Below are 23,434 nucleotides of genomic sequence, written 5' to 3' on the forward strand. Positions count from 1 at the left end.
TGTCTGAGATTGAAAAATGGCCCCAGTATGATGCATTCACCCATTAGCTTTATATGATACAAAATACCACCTTTTTATGTAAGAATTTAAAGTATTAAGATGCTCTCAATCTTCTGTGTGTTACTTACAAAATACTGAGGACCTAGATTCTGTATGAGTCTAAGTCCAATATTCAGCATAAACATTAAATGTTTTTTAAAAGGAAAAATGACAGCATTTCCATCACTGATGTGACTCCTGAAAACTTGTAGTAACACAGTGTGCTCTCTATTTTCCTTGTTTTCCCCCTCTTTTCAAGCTGAGACTATGACACAGGCATTATTCACAGGAACACATGGAAAAAGCAGCTCACTGAACTTTTTAGAGGGCAAATGAACTAATCTACAAGGGAGCTTTCAAACAGCACAATAATCTTGATTGGCTGTTCTCATTATTTTCCATATCTTAATCAGGGCATATTTTACTCTTTATCAGCAGGGAAACAAACAAGATAAAGGATAAAAGTTTAGAGACCTAGTTTGGACAGGAGACAGAAACTTGATTTTGGGTGGCCCCTGTGGGGCCCATGGGGTCGGGGACCCAATGTGGTGAGGGTAAAGAGGGGACAAAGTGGTCAGGGAGGTGGTCCCCCTCCCCTTCCTCCCCATTTCCCGGACCTCAAGCCTCCACCATTCAAAACCCAGGGACACCCTGTGTAGGCGAGGACAACAGCTATTTACAGCTATCTCGGGGATACTCTTAGTAAAATAACTGATTCTATGGTGAGAACGACCAACTCACCAGGCCCTCAGCAGGCTTGATTTATCCCCAACACAAAGTAGTTACAAATTCTTCTTGAGCTGGGTGTCTGGGAGATTTTTCCTTGGGGGGCTGCTCCTCCCACTGAGTTCACAGCCTCCTACCCTCATCTGCACAGACCCCTAATTCCCCAAGCCCCACTACCATAGCCCCTCAAAATCTTGTATTCCTGGAGGAGTGGAATAAATGGACTCAACATACTCTCCCTCCCTCCTTCCTCCCTTTTGCAAATGGCTCTATATTCAAATGAGGCTGGTAGAATAAAGATTCTAGAAAGATACCAGACAGCAGTCTTCAGCACTCCATACATACGCATTCTCAACTCCTGCACACTTTATAATTAACAGATCATAAAGGTGCTGTCCAGTAATGACCAAGGCCTACTTTTTTAATGCACCCAAATACAATTAAGATAGTCAGGTTATTTCTGGACTACCAAAGCTGCATTCAGGGCAACCCGAAGAAACCCGATGGTGGGATATTTCTGCATTATTTCATATATAAACATGAAGCATACAAAATTCAGAGTTGATTATGAAATGAGCACCTCCTCCCCCTCCTTCTCAGAGGGGCTCCATGGAATGTAAACACTCTGAGCTACATGTAATTGACGGTGGGTCTGCTGTGGTGCATAATCAGAGCTTGAGATTTTGCAAATGTAATGAATTTTGGGGGGGTATGACTGGCCTCAGAGCAACACCTTTAATGGTGGTGAGTTTATAGTTGTGCATTCTCAACATTGACACATTACTCCAGGTGGGTGTCCAGAAAATGTGACACCCAAACACATTTACGAAGATGAATTAGAAGGCTGGGATAATTTGCATAGGCAGCCTTGTGTATGAACACTAACATATTCTATTTAGCACTTGTGAGTAAAAAAAAAAAAAAAAAAAATTGCAGAAATACACCAACTCTTTAAAAATTATGTATTTAAACCATCAGAAAAGAAGAAATTGAAGGTTACAAAGACAGGAATAGAACCTAGTTCTGCAGAATGATTTACCCCACAGTCCAGGAATCAGTAGTTCCTAAATTGTGTTTTATCAATCAGAAATCAGTTTACCCAATTTCTTTAAAAATCTTACTTCATATAGTTAAAATGTGTGTGTGTATACACACAAATGCACACAATGACTGAGATTTCCAGAAATCTCCTAATTACTATGCTATCATTCTGAGTTTGACTTATGGATGACAGATTTTCATCCACAAGTAAAAGGAACTAAGACCTTTTTTTCCAGGCACTGATTTTGTAACACATGCGCGCGCACACACACACACATACACACACACACACACAGTATATAAGGCATGTTAAGTGCATAGTTCTTTAAAGAAAATTGGTTGTCTTTTATGAATGGAAAACACTAACTATTGAGAAAATTATTCTTTGGAAGAAATTATTCATGCTTTGGATACATTAGGGAAAAAAGTAAATACCAATTTAATATAAGGAATTAAAAATGCTTTTATGCCCCACTCCATATCTGTCATCCTGCTCTCTATCTATGAGTCTGTCTCTATTTTGCTTGTTAGTTCAGTTTGTCCATTAGATTCCACATATGAGTGAAATCAAATGGTATTTGTCTTTCTCTGACTGGCTTGTTTCATTTAGCATAATGCTCTCCAGGCCAGGGGAAGGGGTTAGGGGTGCAGGGATCGAGCAAAAAGGAAGAAGGACTCACGGACATGGACAACAGTGTTGTGATTTCGGGGGGAGATGGGTATTAGGGGGATAAATGGTAATGGAAAAAATACAATAAAATTTAAAAAATGCATTTATCAACAGAATTTCAGGAGACAGAGAATTATTTATTCATTTCTTTATTTTTTGGAAAGAGAATCATATAATAAATCAATGTGACTGTTATTAAGAAGCAACTCTAGATTCAGGAGCCTGGATGCCTATGCAGACAGACCTGCAATTTGATTGCTACCATGTTGAGCCCCAGATTGTAACACAAGCACCTCCCAATGTCTACAATGTATAGAAATGATATAATTCGTGAAGCCATCTCCTTTCTAAAGAAATTCTTTTCCCAGAAAATAAAAAATGGGGACATAGCTAAATATCCTCCCACATTATTCCTATCTGCAATGTCCTTTTCTTCAACTCTGGAACTGAACAGATCGAGTCACATGATGGCCTGCTGCTCCACAGAAAGGTCTGGCGTATGTCATGTGTTTTGTTCTAAGGGGTGAGAACACTTAATGACTCTTGGCCCGCATTCCAACCATGTTTAATCTCTCTCAGGCCACAGAGGATGAAGGGGGGTTGGGAAGGCGCAGTCAGTTATCAGAGAGGAGAAAAAGGCCTCCTCTCATCAAACTGCCAGACTCCATAGAGAAAGGCCATCTTGTGGTGGCTGTTATTTCATTACAAAGACTTGTGGACACATCCCTGCTTCTTTATCTCCTAAACCAGATGGAGGTCTGTTGGCTACTGGCTCAAACACAACATGCAGTCAAAACAGCACACGGATGAACCAGGAAGAAAGGCGAGATGATTTGTTCTCTCGTGGGCACTGCTGAAGTGACAGCTGGACAAAAATTCACTGCTTCAGCCTCCTAGGCTATTAGAAGCAGCCCGTTCTGAAGGCTCCTAAGTCAAACCACCTTGCAATGTAGCTCTGCTTTGCTGCACTGAATGATATGTGAGTTCTTCATATTTATTTAACTAAATAACTGTGTGCGACAAGAGACGAAAAGATTGGACCTGTTCCTTTCTTTAAGGAGATTATGCTCCAACTGCAGGGAAAGAAAACCTATAGCATAAAATAATTAAAAAAAAATCTTTACCTAAACAAATGATCTAATATCACCTATTACCTTTGGACCCTCCTTGCAATTTATGCTCCCGTCACACTGGCTTCTTTTATATCCTTCCAAATACAGATTTTATTCCTACCCAAGGGCCTTTGCATTTACCGTTTCTGTTCTCTAGAAAGCTCTTCCCCTAAACCTCCCATAGCTGGTTTATTATCAGTGAGGCTAAAGAATAAATGGTATCTCCTAAGATGGACCTTTCCCAGCCACTCAATCTAAAGTAGGCCTGAAATAACTACTATGTCACCATTGTTTTCTATGTAGCACTATTTGGTAAATTTATCATTTATTAATTTATAGTTTGTTTCTCCCTTTCTTCTCTACTCCTTTAGAATTTTAGTTTGTAAAAGCAGAACCTTGACTTGTTCATTGATAAAACAAGAGCAGGAATATAGTAGATGCTCAATAAATACATTTCAATAATGAGAACAACCAGAATTAAGAGTTTGTGGGCAAGAACGAAAGAGGACAGGTTTGAAATGGCTTTGAGGATACTTCAGATTGCTAAAGGAAGATGAGCATATCCTAGGCTGAAGAAAAGTGTTGAGCAAAGTGAGTTCCAGAAAAATCCTCTATAGGGACAGCTTCAAGAATGGGGAGAGGAAAGCTAAGAATTATTGAGCTCTTTTCTGGAGCTCAGAGTTGGAAAGAACAAATCTTTCTGTCCACATAAAGATTGCTAAAGGATGGTACCTGGCACAGGGCTTGGCACAGAACAAGCCCTCATTAAGAATCTGCTGAATGTTGGAAATGGCTACTCCCTATTGGTAAAATATATTTACTAATGGTCCAGAAAGGCAGAAGTGTGGATGCTCTGTTCCCACATTAAAAGGGGCCTGTGTAGGCAAGGTAGGCACTGTCCCATTGCCTAATGACCTTGTCATATCATAGAATTAACTTGTAATCTGCAAAAGGCAAACACGGAATCTTAGGCTTGGATGTGGCCTCACAGATAACAGGAACCAGTTTTCCCGATGACACACCCACACAGAAAAAAATGACTTGTCCAAAGTCAAACTGCTCATTAGTGGGCTTCACATCTTCCTTCATTAAAACCCTCGTTAAGGTTTCAAGTATCTTTTTATAATTCTAATTTAGTGCCAAGATTCACATAGAGAGATTTCATATAGAAAGCCAGGTACCTACCACTTAAAAAGGAAATCAGATGCTTTGGCAAAACTAGCCCTTTGTTTCCATATGGCACAACCAACTGTAGTTTAGTCAAAAGCTGTGACCGTTAGCAGGGTGTTAGCTCTAGTCCCCAGCCCGGCCTTGGCAGGCAGTGGACTTTGCAGTTTCATGACTGAGAACCATCATCTAGGCCCAAACAGAGCACCTCAATCCTCTCCAGGGTGTAGAACAGACATAGCATGGTTCTTGCAGAGAAGATCAGTCTTGGTAGAACGAAGTTCTTCTTCAGGGACAGGTGGCATCCCCTTTGTGCTGCTCTCACATAGTGCAGTACCCGAACTGTGTTTATTGAACTGACCAGAACAGAACTGAGTTTGGAAATGGCACTGACTGCCTGGGCCCTGGGGGTGGCCAGAGCTGTGACTCTGTTCAAGTCAACATGACTATTAGAGAAATATCCTCAAGAGATGTTGGAGTTTCAAAGTTACAGGAAGCCAGTAACTTTTGAGTGATATGTGAGTCACTGGAAAAGAAATAAGCACAGGTCTGCAACAGCCCTATAAATACAATACCCTAAATAATAGGATTGAAAAAAATGAGCCTCACTTGACTCAGGTAGATAACATTTTGTGCAGAGTCAAATGCTGACTTCACTTTAGCATTAACTATCCTTACCACAGGCAAGGGTGAGCTGGAATATATAGGTTTTTCTCCTGCTGTCCGTTGCTTATCTTTTTGCCTGTCCCTGGAGCCATTCACTTCCTCTGGAACTTCTTTAACCATCAATCACTCGATTTTCTAGCCTCTTCAATTGGTCTTTCTTTGACTTGCTCTTCCCCTGAAGCTCAGCACCGTGCTCATTAAATTTAGCTATGATAACATGCTCAACATTTACAGAAATGTTTCTGTAAAAAGTAAAGAAACCCAAGAATAAATACTTCAACCGATGACACTGAACAGTTTATAAATCACCTCTAACTGATCATAGCATCTCAGATGTTACCTAAATGCTTTAGCTAAAAACAATTGCACCTCCAGCCCAACCCACTATTACCCCAGCTCCTGACTCTTTTACTTTTGTTACTGGTTTTTATCTCCCTGTGAATTGCCATGTATCTCTATTAGTTTCCTGTCTGTTTCCCTGCTAGAATGCAAGCTTCTTTAGGATGAGAAGCTGCCTGCTGGTTACTGCAGTGCCCCTCTTATCTCAAACAGTGCCTGGCATTCAGTCAGTAATGACTGACTGACTAAGTAACAATTACATTGGTGGAGATCCTCATTAGGATTCTTTGAAAGAATCAAGTTTTCAAATTGTCAAATAACAAAGTTTTCATCAAATGCTATCTAGTTAATGTGTTTAATATGGACAGAAATATGGCACGCTAGTGATATTAATTGAAAACTTTATGATATATTCCAGGCATTGCACTAAGACACGTATATTTATTTTCCCAGTTAATTTTCTTAATACTGTAACCATGAGAAGTCAGTGTTATTTATTCTTTAAGTGAATAGTGCAGTCTCTTTACTATTGTGTTATTCTGGAAAAAATCTGAAAAGCACTAACCCCAACAGGAGTTAACAGCATTAACCCTTAAAAATAGCATTTTTTCAATTGTATTATGTGAATAGAGCCAGGTCTGGACCAGGCAAGAAGTGCAAATTAGGGCACAGTCCTGGGAATGTGTGTCATATGAATAATACGTGATTCACCGGAAAAGGAACAAGCATATTTCAGTGGAACAGTCACATGAATATAAAACTGTAAAAGCATAACCAGGACTGAAAACACAAGCGTCACTCTCCAGGGGTGAATAACATTTCAGTGGGAAGTACAGGCTTTGCAGACCGAAGGTACAGGCTTCATCTGAAGGGGCAGAGCCCATCCAGCTCAAGATGATTAGATGGGTCTTCTAATATTTCAAGAAACTTGTGAATCTTCATGGTTTTAAGTGCAACTCTCCATTTTTTTTAATATATTGGCAATAATTTAAAAACTGGAAGTGCATTATAAAGGACAGATCCAGAAGGAAAACACATGTTCCAGATCTGAGGGCCATGTCAAAAAGCTACATGATTTTAAATCTAGAGGTAAAACTCTTCCGCTTGCTTTGACTTCCAAACCACACAATTACAAAAACGTAGAGGAAATGATATTATTCACTCACTAATGATTAGTTCCATTACCACATAATTTTCCAGTTTACAAATCCTATTACTTTATCCTTTTCTGGTTTCCTAGCACAGCCTAGCCCTGAACAGGATGGTAGGGACTGGGGGAGGATGCAGAAGAATCTCAAACAGTCACAACCGCTGCGGCCAGAGGAAGAGTGGAGACAAGTCATTGGTGCATGAAAAAGTTTAGTAGTACCTATAAATTCTTTGATAAATGGAATAAACTCCCAACTTGGTACTGTTTTTATATTTCCTAAGACATTACATTATGTTCTATCTAAGTTGTTAATGACATATCAGATTTTAGTCTATATAATATCTATTATAATATATATACAATTTCATTAGGGTGTACAAATGAAATATATGAGCAGATTGCTTGTGTGAATTTAAGGACCCTTCCAGAATTCTGACACTGACCCCTAGTTGAAGTCCATTAAGATTGTAATAATTCAAATACATACTGATTAAATGTAAAAAGAGGTTCCCGAATCACTGTAATTTTGCCAAAATCACTGTTAGAAATTAGTCCTTTGTAAAAATACTAATAATTAAAGTAAAAATGACTTAGGAAATTGTCTAATCTATCCACCTGCCACTGTGAAGAGAATATTTGCAACAGTTTAATTTGGGATTGAGTTTCGCTTGCTTAACTGGGGTTTGGGAAAGTTCTAAAATAAAAATAATATACTGTTGCCTCCCCTGATCCTCTTTTAATCTCAGCAATCCATGCAGTTTGGAGCTAGGAGTGCGCTGGTCCCATTTACCACCATTCTCTCCCTAACTAGCATGTTAAGGATTTATTTTAGGTATCCCAGTGAAATCCCACCAGTGGATATTATAAGCAAGAGGTAATAATTCACAATATTCCAATGGTCAGATTTCAGGTTTGCAATCTCTCCATCTTCTACTCTATGTACTAAGGGAGACAAATTCTGATGGAAATTTGAAGAAAAGCTTCTGGTTTTCTAATTTATGCCAGTCAGCACAGCAGAAAGGATTTCCTGAGACCCAGGGCTCCCACAGCATCAAAAGACTGATGAAAACAAGGTCCCCACACTGCAGCTTGCATGTGAGACAGGGAGGACAGGGTAAGTTTCTGAATTTGGAGAGCCATCAGGACAAGCTTATGAACCCATGGATTCTTCTCAGCTGTCATTAAGGGGCAAGTAGTACTTAACCCCCATAAAAATGTTAACTGTGAGGGAGCAGAAACAGAACAAGAAAAGCAAGATAAGTTTATGATCCCTCAGCAAACTAGACATCCTCATAAAAATGTAGTGGCAGTGAGTGTAATGTCTTAGTGTGTAGGTTCTAGCTAGGGTTTAAACCATGAGTTTATAATGTGCTCTGACCTGCACTGACTGGTATGTCTCAGTGGATTGAGCATCAGCCTGCAAACTAAAGGGTTAATGGTTTGACTCTGAGTCAGGGCACATGCCTGGGTTGTGGGCCAGGTTCCCAGTTGGGGGCTTGAGAGAGGCAAGCAGACATTGATGTTTTTCTCTCTCTCTTTCTTTCTTCCTTCCCCTCCTCTCTAAAAATAAATAAATAATTTTTTAAAAATGTGCTCTGTCCCTTCCTAGCTCTTCATCTTGAGCAAGTTATTCAGCCCCTTATTTCTCACTTTCTTTGTCTTCAAAATAAAGACAACAATAGTTTTCTTTCATAGGGCTCTTAGAGGAAATAAAAATGTCAGTGTATATAAATATATGTAACATATACAAAGAGGTTAATAGGGGTGGGCAAAAGTAGATGTACAGTTGTGAATATGCAAAATGATGTTTATTCTTGTATTATTACTTATTAGTTATTGTATTATAACTGTAAACGTATTCCCCCATATGTGTGTGTGTGTGTGTGTGTGTGTGTGTGTGCACAGTAGGTATTTAACACAGATTAATGCTGTAATTACCATTATTGCTTTTTACAAAAAAAAGAGAAAATGCTTTTATAATTATCATATTAAAAACAATACAACCCTGTCTCCTATACTTCTTTTTCATAGATATAGCTAGTCTACCCAATCCATCCAACTATCCATGTATCATATGAACATGAATTTGAACATAATATGGAGAAATTTATCCATAAATGCATATAGCGATCTTTACTGAATACCTGATATGTACCAAGTGGTCTGAAACTCAGAAAGTCCTACCCAGACAACCTTCTTTAACAGCCATCCCTGTCCCGAGCATCCCCCCATCCTCCTTAGCCTATTTTTCCCACAGCACTTATCACCGTCTACCTTATTATAAAAATTATTTTTGTCTACTAAAAAGAATACTCATTGAATATATTCAGATTGGCTTAATACAGCATTTCTACAAAGTAGGTATTATCTGCCTACAAATCAGTAAACTGAAGTCAGAAAGGTTGCCTTAAACACAGTCACCAGTTGTATAATAAACTGTAGGTATAGCTTCAAATATCAATTCGTGAAAAAATAGTCATAAGGTAATAAAAGCAATACATAAAAGCTTCAAAGCAATTTCATTTACCATGTAAAGTTTATACAAATAAGTTATATTGAACAATTTCATATTTTAAAATCCTAGTCTTTAAACTATCAACTAAACATCCAATTTTAAGAATATTTTAAAAGTATCTTTCTTTATAATTTACATTGCATTATATCCTTCTAAAAATTTAACAACTTCAAGTTTAAATTTCTAAGATCAGACTCTTAAATCAATGACAATAGATAACAGGACTGACTTTTTCCCATGAGCCAAAGCCTACACAGCTCCAAGTTACTGCATGTACATCCTTTATGACAATATACAGATTGGCTCAAAGAGGAACTCTATAGTAATATACTAGACCAGGAGTATTAACCTCATGGGCTTTAGTGGGTCTCCAAATGCTGGAAAACAGAATACAAGTTGTTTTTATATTTCTGCACACAGGCACTGAGGAGGGGCTTGTAACTCAAAAAATCAAGAACCACCACTCCAGAATGTCAGGAAGAAAGAAAGGTTGACCCCCTCCCTGACCTGCCCCCCATTCAAAACACTATCTCTTAATGCTAGTTGTGACCTGATACTTAAAAATCTGGTTTAGAAATGTACACAATAGCATGCTAATTTATGGAAGAAAACTTTCCTCACACTAAGAAATACTGACAATTACCTTAAGTGCTCCTGGCATTTAAGATCAGTGTGGTCCTATGTACAAAGACATTTAATGCCACCAAGTTTTAAAGAACACTTCAGTAATCAGCAACATGGCCTCACGGAGCCTCAGACACTTTGCAGTCAAGGTTTGCATGCTTGCTTTTTCACAACAAAGACTGGTAAACTGGAGTTCTTACCAGTCCTTGGGATTCCTTCAAAATATTATCAGCTGTATAGTAAATTCCTGCCTTTGGGTGGGGGGGAACTCTATACATTGACTGTTATAATAGCTCTACATTTGCAAAGGGATGTTAATAGTTTCCAATTCTTTGTTACATTTATTACTTCAGTTGATCAGCACTAGTACCTGAGAGATAAAAGTATTCTGTGAAGGTGCTGTAAACTTTCATTGACTAGGAAACCAATGCTTGGAGATATTTAAAACCTTTCCCCAAATCAGTTGTCTGGACTGGATCTGGGTGAACTAGAAGTAGGTCTTTTAATTTCTAACCTCTGCATGTTAACAAGTCTCCCATTATTGCAATGGAAGCAGAACAAAGCAACAAATGCCAGATTGGGGAAAAAAATTGAATGGCACTGTTGAATTTGTTATAATGACATATATCTTCCTTTCTATATCCAATATGGATGGACTTGGAGAACATCATGCTAAGTGAAATATGCCAGTCAGAGAAAGACAAATACCATATGATTTTGCTTATTTGTGGAATCTAATGAACAAACTGAACTAACAAGGAAAATAGAAACAGACTCATAGATACAGAGCAGGATGGTAGCTAAGGTGGTGGGATGGGGGATGTTAGGGGGTACAGGAACTGAGCAAAAAGAAAAATTTAAATTTTTACAACTCACAGACATGGACAACAGTGTGGTGATTGCAGGGGTAAGGGGGACTACCTGGTAATGGAAAAAATACAATAAAAAGTTTAAAAATACATATTTTTCTTGGGCCTCCAGCTTGCTTTAAAGCAGAATTACAGATTCAACAAGTATCCACGCATCAAGTATTGTGCTCAGTGCTGGGCTATACTGTGAATGAAGCCTTGCTTGTAAGGAGCTTATGTTCTTGGGGAATATATTCCACGCACAGTTGACAAAGTCTTTGGAGACATAGCTATGCTATGAAAAACATTTTTTTTGAACTCGATTGCTGAAAGTTATGATCTTCAGATTTCAAAGAAAAATATTATATTATAGTATTGAATAGCCTGAGAGTTCTACCTCTATCTTGTGCATAAATCATGCCCATTCATTACTCATGATGATTACTTGTGACCTAAATACTCTTTTATATTCTCTTTCCCCATTCACTCCAAGTTTTCCCTCAACTCTAGACCAGTGTTGTTCATGCTAGTGCTCTAGAGGAAATCCTAGAAAAAATGGACATCATCTTCCCTTCACCTTTGATGCTCCCTCTTCACATCAACTATGCCTACCTAAGCAAGACTCTCCCCTTTCTTAAATGCCTTAAAGTTTCTTTCTGGTCCCAACCACTTTCATTTCTGAAATAGCAAAGGAGCTGAGTCCTGCACCTATCTTGGGGGCAATGGCCCTACTACCACCTACAATTCCCGTTTGGAGTGTCCTGGAACCATTTTATGATTTTATCCTGATTCTGCCCACCTTTAAGCAGAAAAACACAAGGCTGGATAAAGAACAGAAATCCACACTCCAGCCCTGCCTGGGCTTGCATTCAATGCACCAACGTGTCTAAAGGCTGCAGAGCATTGGCGTCTCAGTGTTGCAAAGATCTGAAGGGAACAGACAGGATGTGACAAAAGCTGTACAGGTGGCACTCCCTATCTATTCTGGAGGGAGAGAGGAAAGGTTTATTTGCCTCACAAAACTGGGAAATATCGCTGAACAGGGTGTACTCAATCTGTGGACACAACTCTTCATCTTTTCTCTCCCTGCCCCATTAGTAAGAGTGGCTTCTTGCAGCAATGATTCAGACTCTTTAGTGGGTATGTGTAGAGTGACGAAATCCTCCCAGCAGCTCCTTCGCCACAACCCAGCCTGAAAATCACTATTGCAGGGAAACTTTCTGTGCTTTCTTTGTGATATCAGGTTAATCATCCATCCTCTTCTGATTACAGAGGTGCCATTCTGAACATTAAATGTGTAAAGCATTATACAAACATAATAACGATGCTATGAGAAAGCACAGCTTATTATGTCTTGGAACTTACAGTGTAGTCTGGGACATATGACAGGAAAGTATATAAACCACCCAGAGAAGGCTATTTCACGTTGACTTACTCTGTGCCAGGTACTATACTCTAACTTCTGAAGGTATTAGCTCAATTAATCCTCACAATGACCTCATTAGAGAGGCACTGCCATGAGCCCCATTTTACAAGGGCAAAAATCTGAAGCTAAAGAGGTCACATAACCTTGCCCATGGTCATGCCACTAATGAGCAACAAAGCTGGGGCTGTACTCAGCAGGCAGACTCCACCTCTCTGCCACCCTGCCTGCCTCCATGGTCACCCCTAGGACAGTTCACTTACTGACTGGGAGTAATTCTCATGTTCAGAGTGATCCTGGCAATTGCAAATTTGCTTTCAAAAATACCCAAATAGGTGTGTTCTTGTAAAGCTGCACATATAAAACTGTTGGGATGGCAGAAAGTGCATTCATCAGCTTCCAGCCTTTTATGTACTGTCTGTTCTCCTTTCACCCCCAAAGCCTGTTCTCATTAACTGTTTTCTTTCAGCATCCATGCAACTCATCCTGCAAATATTTGAGGGTTTACTATGTTCCAGACTCTTCTAGGCACTGAGGGAACAAGAGTAAGCAAATCAAATGAACACTTCTTTCCTCACAGAATTACATTAATTGTCTGGAGGCAGTGTAAAAAAATGATGAATATTATACCTTGCCAGAGAGGGAAATCCTTAGGAGAAAAACAAGTGGTTGAATTTTGAAGGTATATCTGCTAATTGTATATGAGGTATGAGAGAAGAACAACCATCAAGGTTTTTGATGAGGAACTGAAAGAATTAATGCTCCCTGAGACAAGCAACACCATGGGAAGAATGGGTTGGAATGAAGAATGGGTTGGAGCTTAGTTTGGGACATGTTCATTGAGATACCAATTTGACATCTGTCTTAGTTTGGGTTTTCCCATCAGCAGACCCTGAGATGTGTAATTTGAATGCAAGGAGCTTATTTGGGAGATGATCCCAGGAAACACATAGGGGATTGGAGAAATGAGAGAAATATAGCAAAGACTCCTTATTGAGTACATTATCAAGTCAGCAGGCACCATGGGTAAATGGAGCTCAATCTCTCTGGGGGACTATGGGAAAAAGAATATAACTCAGAACATACCTCTATGCAAGGGCATAGAGGTCTCTAGGGGTTAGGGAGCTGGAACATTTATGCATCAACCTCCATTAGTCATTGATTGAAGGACACTTCTAGAGTTAACTTATCCCCAGAAATGGACCAAATAGACCACACAGACTCTAGCAGACAGAGAACGTCTTTCAGAAAAGTCATAAGTATTTGCACTTGGAAGTTAGATAAAAAAGCATGGAAATTGTGACTTCTGAAGAAATATGGATGAAACAAAAACATTGTCTACCCTACCACACAGATGGAGATTTTAAGTAGGTTATCACATATACATGCCTGGATTTGGGGGAAAATGTCTGAATAGAAATATAAATTTGGGAGGTTTTTAAAGCCACGAGGCTAGATGAGATGACCATGGAAAAGAAGATAGAAATGGGATGTCATCTAAGAACTGAGCTCAGGGGTATGCAACGTGTAGAAGTTGGAGAGATGAGAAAGGACTGGCTAAGAGAATAAGAAAAAGTAACTATCCAGGTGCGAAGAAGATCGGGAGAGAGATGTCCCAGATACTAAGTAAAGAAAGTGTTTTAAAGATAAGGGAATGATCCAGTGTGTCAAATGTCAGGTCAAGAACACACTCTAGGGTTTAGCAATGCAGAGGTCCTGTCCCTGCAAGGGCAGTTGGTGGAGTGGCGAGGGAGAATGCCGGTTTAGAGAGGACTCATGAGGGACAGGAGAAGAGTCTTGGACAGTGAGCAGGAACAAGTCCTTAGGAGGTTTTAATCATAAAGGGGGACAGAGAAATGAGGAAGTAGCTAGAGGAAGACAGGGAACAAAGATATATATATATTTGTTTTACGAAAGCATGAAACGTTTCCTCCCTGAGGATAATGTTGCTCAGATTCTCTAGCTCCATGTCTCTGTTCCCCAGTGACAACTTTACTATTGGGCTCTCATCAGTTTATTGAACTTGGAGCTGGAAGAAACCTGAGCAAGGTGCTCTCAGTTTCTTACAGAATCAATGCAGCCCTTCTATAACATTTGCACCAAATGGCCAGTCAGCTTCAGTGTCAAATCTTCCAGGGGTGAGAAACAGACACTTTAACCTTCTAAACCCCCCTTTTTTTGAGAGAGAGAGAGAAAGAGAGCGCACACGTCCACATTGGTTGCCTAGCCCACATAATCCCTCCCTACCCCTATAATTACAGAATGCTCTCCACACCACCGAATAATCCACCAACCATAGTTATCTGACCATTACAACTGTTGGTTCAGTGAGAGAGAGGACTTCATCTCCTGTGCTCCCTGCAGGATCTGTAGTTCTGAGAAGAGTGGACAGTGAGTGCTCCAAAAATATTTAGTGAATACTGAAATGAGAAGCTTCCTGGCCACCTGTCAACTGAAGTGGATATTTTTGCTGTTCAACAAACACCTCATATTCATTTCCTAGGCTGCTTCCTAATAGCACCTGGGTTCCCTTTTGTTTTAACTTTTACCCACTGTTTGCACCTATACCGTGCCCTGCTGACCCAGGAAAACTGGTGAGCACTTGAACCAGGCAAGGCCAATCAGACATTTCCTCCCTGACATTTGAATGTCAGTGACAGAGCCTTGAGTATTGTTCAGCTTCATCTATTTTACCAGAAGTGCCCAGGCAAGGCCATCCAAGACGAGGAGTGTCTCTGCTGCTCAGGCTTTACTTCCTGCCCATCACAGAGGCATCTGATGTGCACCTATATCTGGTTTTCCATTTTTTCTCTGCTTGTGGGAGGATATCATCTCTTGGCAGTTGGGAGGAGACAAATGACTAATTTTGGCCAGTGGATTGTGGGTGGAAATTACACATGTCATTTTCTGGCTGGAGCACCTAATTCCCTGCTGCAGTGAACCATAAGCATGGGTAATATGGTTTGGAATAGCTGAGGAGCTGATTTTCACAGTCGCTACTCCTGACATGTAACATGAGCAATAAACTTTTATTGATTCTTCCCTATTTCAAAGCCTGATTCTCCAGTCCTCTTCTAAAAGAGAGCTGATATCTTTCAGGAAATTAACTTTTTCTTAAGGAAAGTCAAAGTTGGTGTTGATTTGTTGCATCTATAAAGCTTCCATATGTCATTTCACTCAAGACCAAGGGTTAAGTTCTGATTACTGCCTTGAAAAGTTTCCTCCAGGAACCTGTGCCTTACCTACCTATTTTTATTTGCAGATCCTCTTTATCCTGATGTAGCTATCCTTGCTTTCCCCCTAACCTGTCTAAATATCTGGACTTCAGAATGCATTTTCCGCGCTCCGGTATCTAATGTCACATTCCTCCTCTCCTTTCAGGCACAGACAAGGCTCCCAGAAACATTCCCTACCATCACCACCTGTTCTTCTCTAAGGATCAGCCAAATCACAGAGCCTCCTCCCTCTCTCTGACGTGCCCGCTGATGCTGCTCAGTTGTTCATGTCGACGGGGAGATGTGGGTGGCTTGATGTGTTCCCTCCCTTATTAAAAAGTAAGTTTCATCATGGCAGAGACTGGATATATTTATTTTTATTTGGGCATGTAGCTTTTATACAAATATTCATGGAATGGAATGAGAGAAGGGAGGAGTCAGGTCAATTGATTTAATTGTGGAGTTAATGGAGTATAAGATATCAAGTCATGATCATTCTCATTGCTATGCCTATTCTTGAATAGATGTCAGGGGCTGCTGATATATTCAGTGCACATATGGGTTTAGTAAATAAATATTTAGGGAGATCATGTCCTCTCTCTTTTGAATTAGGGAGTAGGCAAATTTTCTCTTAGACAGGATAGCAAGCTCTAACTGTTTTTTCTTAGTAAGTGAATAGATACAATACATATGAGTGTGTAAATTTAGAACAATGGGATGGTCGGTAAACTGCCTTATATATAAAAGCCTTTTTGCATATATACTTACTCCCACTTTCTACTAATCTTTTTTCCTCCTTATAGTGAAGCGACGCAGGCCATTAAAGTTACACAGTGTTCCAGAGCCAGAGTACCTCACTGTCTTCTTTAACGATCAAGAAAAGAATAAGGGTAAGGACATGGGCGAGTGCTCTGGGATTTCTTGGAAGTAAAAGAGTTTCAAAGGCGGCATTGCCATAACTCATGCAATCTCCTGGTTCTTCTACGTGTACTTCCTTTTGTTTGATATCCTTTTAAATCTAAAAGCATCAAAGGATAAAGGCTGAATGATGGCCTTGGCTCTGCAGCTCTCCTCTGGTGGACTGTCAGAACCAACTGGTCAGATTTTAAAAATACCAGTTCACCAGGACAACACCATAGGTAGTCTGACTTAGTGGGCCTAGTAATGTTAAAGCATTCTTCGGGTAACTCAGCCAGGTTTGCAAATAACTACTGTGGAGTCCAAGTGATTTATTTTTAGAAAGGCGCCTGTGCCCTGAAGTTTGGCGAATTCGACTACAAAGAACACTAGGGCTGACACCAATTAAATAAACTCTGTAGGGCAGGGGTCCCCAAGCCCCGGGCCTCAGACTGGTACCAGTCCACTGCCTGTTAGGACCCAGGCCGCACCACAGGAGGTGAGCAGCGGGCCAGTGAGAGAAGCTTTGTGGGCATCACTGCCTGAGTTCTGCCTCCCCTCTCCCCTGCCCCTCCCCCACCATCTGTTGAAAAGGGTCTTCCACGAAACTGGTCTTCCACGAAACTGGTCCCCCATGTCAAAAAGGTTGGGGACTGCTGCGTGCATTTTTCCTTTAAAAAATCCTTTCTAAGAAGTGCAATCATTTTCAAATTTGACTCTTATCTATTTAAAGTAGATGTTTCTAAGGTAAGAAACTGAAGTCTATTCAGCTGTGATACTTTTGAGACAGAATAGTTTGATGAAACCATGAAAGTGAGTGAAACAAAAAGTGAAAGTCTCAATGACATTTGAACACCCTATTTCTCTTCTACAGGCTTAGGCAGTTGATTATAAGGTAAAGTTTAGATAATGGGACAAAGATGGGGTTAAAGTGTTATTGCTAAAGAAATAATATTAAATGTGGACAGAGATTTACTAGAACGTGCTCACTGCAACATTATTTACAGAAAGGAACAATTAGAAGTAATATCTAATGACAAAGTAGTTATTAAATAAAGGGATTATATCCCTGTGGTATAATATGTTGCAGGCATGAAATCAATATTTTTAAAAATGAGAACGATTAGTTCCATAAGTTTTATACACGTTAAGAAGTCGATGAAATAGAGGAAAAACCACACCATGGAGTTAAAATAGCCTCATTAAACAAAGGTCACTGTAGCTACCACACAGGTCAGTCATCAATTCGTCAAGTGTGCTTGTGATTCAGAATCTGTTCCCTGCTCATCTCTCTTCCCCTGTCAACCACACAGGTCGTTCCTTTCAATAAACACATTAGCCTGTCCTTGAGTTAGCATAGGCTAATAAATAAAGCAAGAGATTAAAAAAAAGATGAGAATTTATATTCTACCTTAAAATATCCTAATCACAAGTAGCAATCAATTAAAACTGAAGAGTGATTACTTCATTCAGATATGAATATCAAATGCAGCTTACTCTGCACAGGAACCATTTTAAAGATAGTAAATTTAAAAAAAGAAGAAGAAATTGGCTCATTCTTTTTCATCTCAGATAAAATCACTATCTTTTTTTCTGTAAACCACAGATCTTGTCTTTTAATAACTCATTTGAAGAGCTTACAGCATCAGGACATTTATCCATATAAGTAACTGATTTTTTCCTTGTTTTGTTGCAGTCTAAGTGCATTTTCTATTGTGCTGAGCTCAGCATAAGTGAACATCTAGTTACCTTCCTCCTCATGATTACACTAATTAAGACAGTTTTTTGTCTCTTTCATTATAAGTACATGGAAATAGGAGCGTTTCCTTAATGTTCTGCTCCTAAACTAAGAAAAGTATAAACAAGCCATGCAGGGCTTTATTCAAGACAACTAGAGATTTCCTGTGAAAGACATTTGCAGCTTAATTATATGCATGATATTGTAATATAATGTGGAGAGAAAATAAAACACAATGCTTTTCCTTTAGAAGCTTATCTTCCACCAACTACATCTGCACCTAATGCAAGTGTCAATTTTGCAAAGACTGTGCCTGCAGACAAATGTTGGCACCACTGCTCTGCTGTAAACATCCAGTACATATAATGTGTATTTTCCTAACTTCCAGAGTGATAGTTACTAATTACTGCCATTTGTACCTCTTTGTAGACACCTCACAGTTGGCCCAGCTAGAGGAACACATGGAGGGGGAACAGAAGGGAATGGCAAGGCTGCTTAAAGTGGCAACTGTCAGTATTGCCACGTTTGCTTGGCAGCAGCGGCTGCAGGGAGAAGGAGGAACACAAGCTGACACTCCGAAAAGACCAAAGACAAATATACAAATAAAAGCACCCTACTATAAATTCAAAACCATATTAAATAAAGGCATTGTTCTATTTTAATAATTTCTGCAACAATGAGTTTGAGGCTGTTGGCTGTGTGCTGCCTTCGGGGTTTCTGTGAGGCTGTTTAATTTTGATGCTTCTGAGAATCACTGCTTTAAGACAGTATCAGAGAGGCGCTGAACTGTGAAAAGTGGTTAGAAGACAAAGAAAAAGGATCTGTGGAAAGAATAGGTAGAAATAAGAATAAACCGCACGATTCCAGTGTTATAACTTTGAGCAGAGTTTTCACTTATTTGGCAGGGTTTACTTAAAGTGTGAATATACATATTTATCTTTTCCAGGAGTTGAAGTAACAAAAATATACAACTCTATTTTTAAAGGCTCTTTAATATTTTAATTCTGATAAAGAACTCCAATATGGGTCTTGTGGATATCTACATCTGCAGTTCCCAAATCTCCACGGTATATTCCAAGTAAATCTCCCTTTCTTTTCTACAAAAAGGGCCAAACAAAACACATATATTCTGCTATTCTAAATATTGGGTGCTATTTTAATTTATAATTACATTATTCTTTCCTTTGTTTCCATCAGGTGTCCACTAACAATGTATAATACATATTATTTAGCTATATTTTGTTTCATTTCCTAGCTCAGTGCTCACTGGAATTTCAAAGACAGCAAAAAATTAATACTTATCTACAAAAGGTTAAAAATGCCAGGTGATAGCAATTAGGTTAATTTCTACTAGTATTCATAGCTCTTATACAATGTTTGTAATGTTGGGTAGCAATTATCTTGAACTCCGTTACCTAATAAAGATTTTTATTTTTACCAACACTTACAATTAACATAGCTTCACAAATTTACAGGTTGACCACATTAAATGATCTTTATAATTTGTTAAATTTGAAAGTGTACTTCAGTGAAAAATATTTCCCAATAAAGAGGGTCTATATTAAATAGCATCCAAAAGCTACCATTATCCTCCTCTCTCCCTGTTACTTTACTAGTTTAGTTAAAATTTTCCTTTTTAGCAATCTCTTCCTGCTTCATTAGATACATTCCAATTAGAGAAGCTTAAGGGGTAAAACGATTTGGCCAATCCAGGAGTAGGTGGCTGAACTGGAAAGAATCCAATTCCTTTCCTTGGCAAGTTCTCTAATTGGTCCTCAAGTTGCTGGGCCAGAGACTCCCCTGGGTCCTGGAGGTGCAAAGAAGAGAAATTGCCCTGCAAAACTCTGTGGTGGGTTTTTAATGTCAGATGATAGATTTCAGAAGTCTTTTGTGATGCAGTAAAATTTTTCTTACCTAACTTAACTTGGGAAAAATGGAAACTGCTTTATCCTAAAATTGAGTACTGGGCCAAGGACCATCCCTTTCTAGTGATAAAAAATACAAATTAGCATTTTATGGGTATAGAAATAATCGCCTAAACCTGAGGTTTTTTATATATTAACTTGGACACCAAAGGTCAGGAGATTCATGAATCCTAAAAAAGTATGTGCCTATTAGGTGTTGATGTATATCTGGGGGTGAAAGGCAGAGTCTATTGCTCTCATTGGATTGTCAGAGGTTTGAAATACTGACCTTACATGGCCTTAAATTCCCACTACTAATGTCACTTTCCAGGAGGCACTTGGATTTGTATTAAAGGTAAGGTCCCAGGGATTTCTCATTTATTAAAATGTATGATACCTTGAGAAAATAGGACTTTGGAAAAGGACTGTGTATTTCTGAGGGCTATTAAGGAAAAAGAGCACATTCCAGGGTACAGGAGGAGTCTGAAGTTAGCAAGCATGGTCCCTGGGGAGCCAGGACAGTCATGAGGCTGTTGGTAGTGGGGAAAGTGATGGATTAAAGGGTGGGGATTGACTGTGGGACTGGGGGTGGGCGGGGCAGAGGGGGGTAATGGTGGGAAAATTGGGACCGCCGTAATAGAACAATAAAAAAAAAAAAAGAATCTAAGGACACACTTATCTATTTTATACTCCACCTCTGAGCAGCTCAAAAAAAGAGACTGTTTTCTGGAAGAAATAATGCTACTGTGGGACATTTTAAATATATGTATAATAGCACTTAAACTGAAAGTTGTTATCTTCCAGATAATCTATGAAATTCTTGCCTTTGCAAATAAGAAAAGTCAGACCTGGGCCATTCCTGTTGTTTAGCAAAGAGCACAAGGACAGCACACCTAAATTCCAGTCTTTATAAACATCAGCAGAATAGCAAAGAGGGGCAAAGAGTCAAGGTTCTACAAATGCAGCCAATTAAGATGGTTCTTGGAACTTAGAATTTTGAGCAATTATGGATGGAGAGGTCAGAATTTTAATGAACCCATCAGTCTTGATTCGAAGACTAACCTGTATTAAATGAGCAGGCATGGGAGATGTCATCCACCACATCACTGTCATTGTTTTTGGAGGTAGTATTCTAAGTAATTTGTTCATTTAATCTATCTTTATAAAGTCCTACACATTAGGTTCTACTACTAGTCCTAATTAAAAACTGAGGCAAACATAGGGGTGCACAGGTTCTTCTGAATTGGTGTTTCAGGATTCTTTAGGTGTAATCCCAGCAGTGGGATCACTGGATCAAAAGGCAGTTCCATTTTTAGTTTTTTGAGGGAATTCCATACTGTTTTCCACAGTGGCTGCAGCAGTCTGCATTCCTACCAGTGTTATTTACAACAGCTAAGTGCTGGAAAAAGCCTAAGTGCCCATCAGTGGATGAGTGGATTAAAAAAACTGGTACATTTATACAATGGAATACAATGCAGCAGAAAGAAAGAAGGAACTCCTACTTTTCTCAACAGCATGGATGGAACTGGGGAGCATTATGCTTAGTGAAATAAGCCAGGCAGTAAAAGACAAATACCATATGATCTCTCTTAATACAGGAACCTAATGAACAAAACAAATGAGCAAATAGAACCAGAGGCATGGAAACAAGAAACAGACTGACAGTGACCAGAGGGGAGGGGGGTGGCTAGTCAAGGAACATCTAGAAATGACCCACGGACATGGACAACGGAGTGGGAATTGACTCTGGGATCAGGGGGTGAGCAGGGCAGGGGAGAGCAATGGGGAAAAAATTGGGGCAACTGTAAAAGAACAATTTAAAAAGGCAAAAAAAAAAATGAAAGTGAGGCAAACAAAGCATAGAGAGGTTGAGACACTTGCACAAAATTGCACAGCTACCTCTAGATGGCAGAGATAGACTGTAAACTCAAGCTCAGTCATGGCAGCTCAGATACTAGAATTTTAAAGAGTAAAAATCCAAAGTGCTAACTGTAGCAAAGAAGCCCTGTCAAAAAGAATGTTCTTTGGACTTTGAAGTTTGACTATCACTGGTGTATAACTGAAAATACTGTTAACTGAAAATACTGTTAACACAGTTTGGGGGACAGAAGAAACTGGGAGCAAGGGCCAGGCAAGTCACACTGGGCGTGTTGGGGGTGAAGGCTGTATCTAAGGAACTCTTGCAAAAAGCAAGCTTGAAAGGAGAGAGGGAGTCATTGGCAGGGGATTCGGGGCAACCCAGGCTTAATTCAGATGAGAAGAGAATTGGGCACACTTGCAGGGGGGTGGGAAGGAACTTTAGAAGGAAAAAAGTTTAACCTGTAAGAGAGGGAATGCAGGGAAACCCGGGATATCACTTTCTCATACTGTATCCCTTGAGTCAGTAAGTTACAGTAACTGATAGTTCACAATGGAGAATATGTACTATAAGACAAATATACTATCTTGCTAATGCAATTTCCTGAAGAAATGTGTTTACTTTTCCTAGGACACACACGCACACACACACACACACACACACACACACACACACATGCACGCACGCACATATAGCAAGATAGTGCAACACCAAAATGGTGATCGTAGTTGTTCCTGCTTTGGTGGAATTTGGAGAAATTTTTATGTTTTATAAAACATACATATTTAAATTAACTTGTTTTAAGGAGAAAAAGTAATTGATTTATCAAAAAATTTAAAAATTCGGTTTGCTTAAGGCAATGGAAACAAGCTGCTTGCATATCTATTAATGTCAGCTGTTGCTTTTCACCCCACAGCTGAGGATCCTGGAAGCCTTTGGCACTGGCTGAGAGAGCCTCAGACCACAAAGTACATAAGTCTCCAAAACTGAGACTGAAAGAAGGGGTCCTGCCTTGGACCAGGCCCTGCACCTGCAGCCTCGGCAGTCAATCAGATGGAGGGGTCATGGTTCCAAAGTCCGGCGCCGACCCAGGAGGCCACTGGCCCTTTCCTCCTGGTTTTCAGGGACATCCTGAACAAGGCTGAAGAAAGGGACTGCCACTCAGTGACTGTCATCAAGAAAGAGCCTCTCAAACCAGCTAAACAGAAACAATGTGTGTTGCCAAAGACCAAAATATCCAGCGGGGGCTCTCAGGGAAGCCAGTCAGGCAGCTGCGGAGACACTGATGGGTAAATAATTGTGTGAGTAGGACTTTCCTTTGATGATGAAAACAATAAGGCAACAAGGAACTTTAAAGTCCTTCAGTCTAGCTGATCAAATAAAATATAAAATTCTCATTCCCACCCCTCCCCCATGCTTTTTATTCTCTCCTACCACTCACGGTATTTCATATCTTCCATCCAGTCTTTTTTTTGCCACCCCCAGCTTGCTCCATTCCGTTT

General features: G+C 39.6%; 1 protein-coding gene across 2 annotated transcripts in view; it reads right to left on the reverse strand.

Moving 5' to 3' along the window:
- ANK3 (ankyrin 3) overlaps positions 1 to 23,434 on the reverse strand; it is a 501,644-nt gene that overhangs the window by 255,907 nt on the left and 222,303 nt on the right. The gene's annotated exons all lie outside the window — the stretch shown is intronic.

Source organism: Furipterus horrens, unplaced genomic scaffold (assembly GCF_987537825.1).
Source record: "Furipterus horrens unplaced genomic scaffold, mFurHor1.1.pri manual_scaffold_5, whole genome shotgun sequence".
Lineage (NCBI taxonomy): Eukaryota > Metazoa > Chordata > Mammalia > Chiroptera > Furipteridae > Furipterus > Furipterus horrens.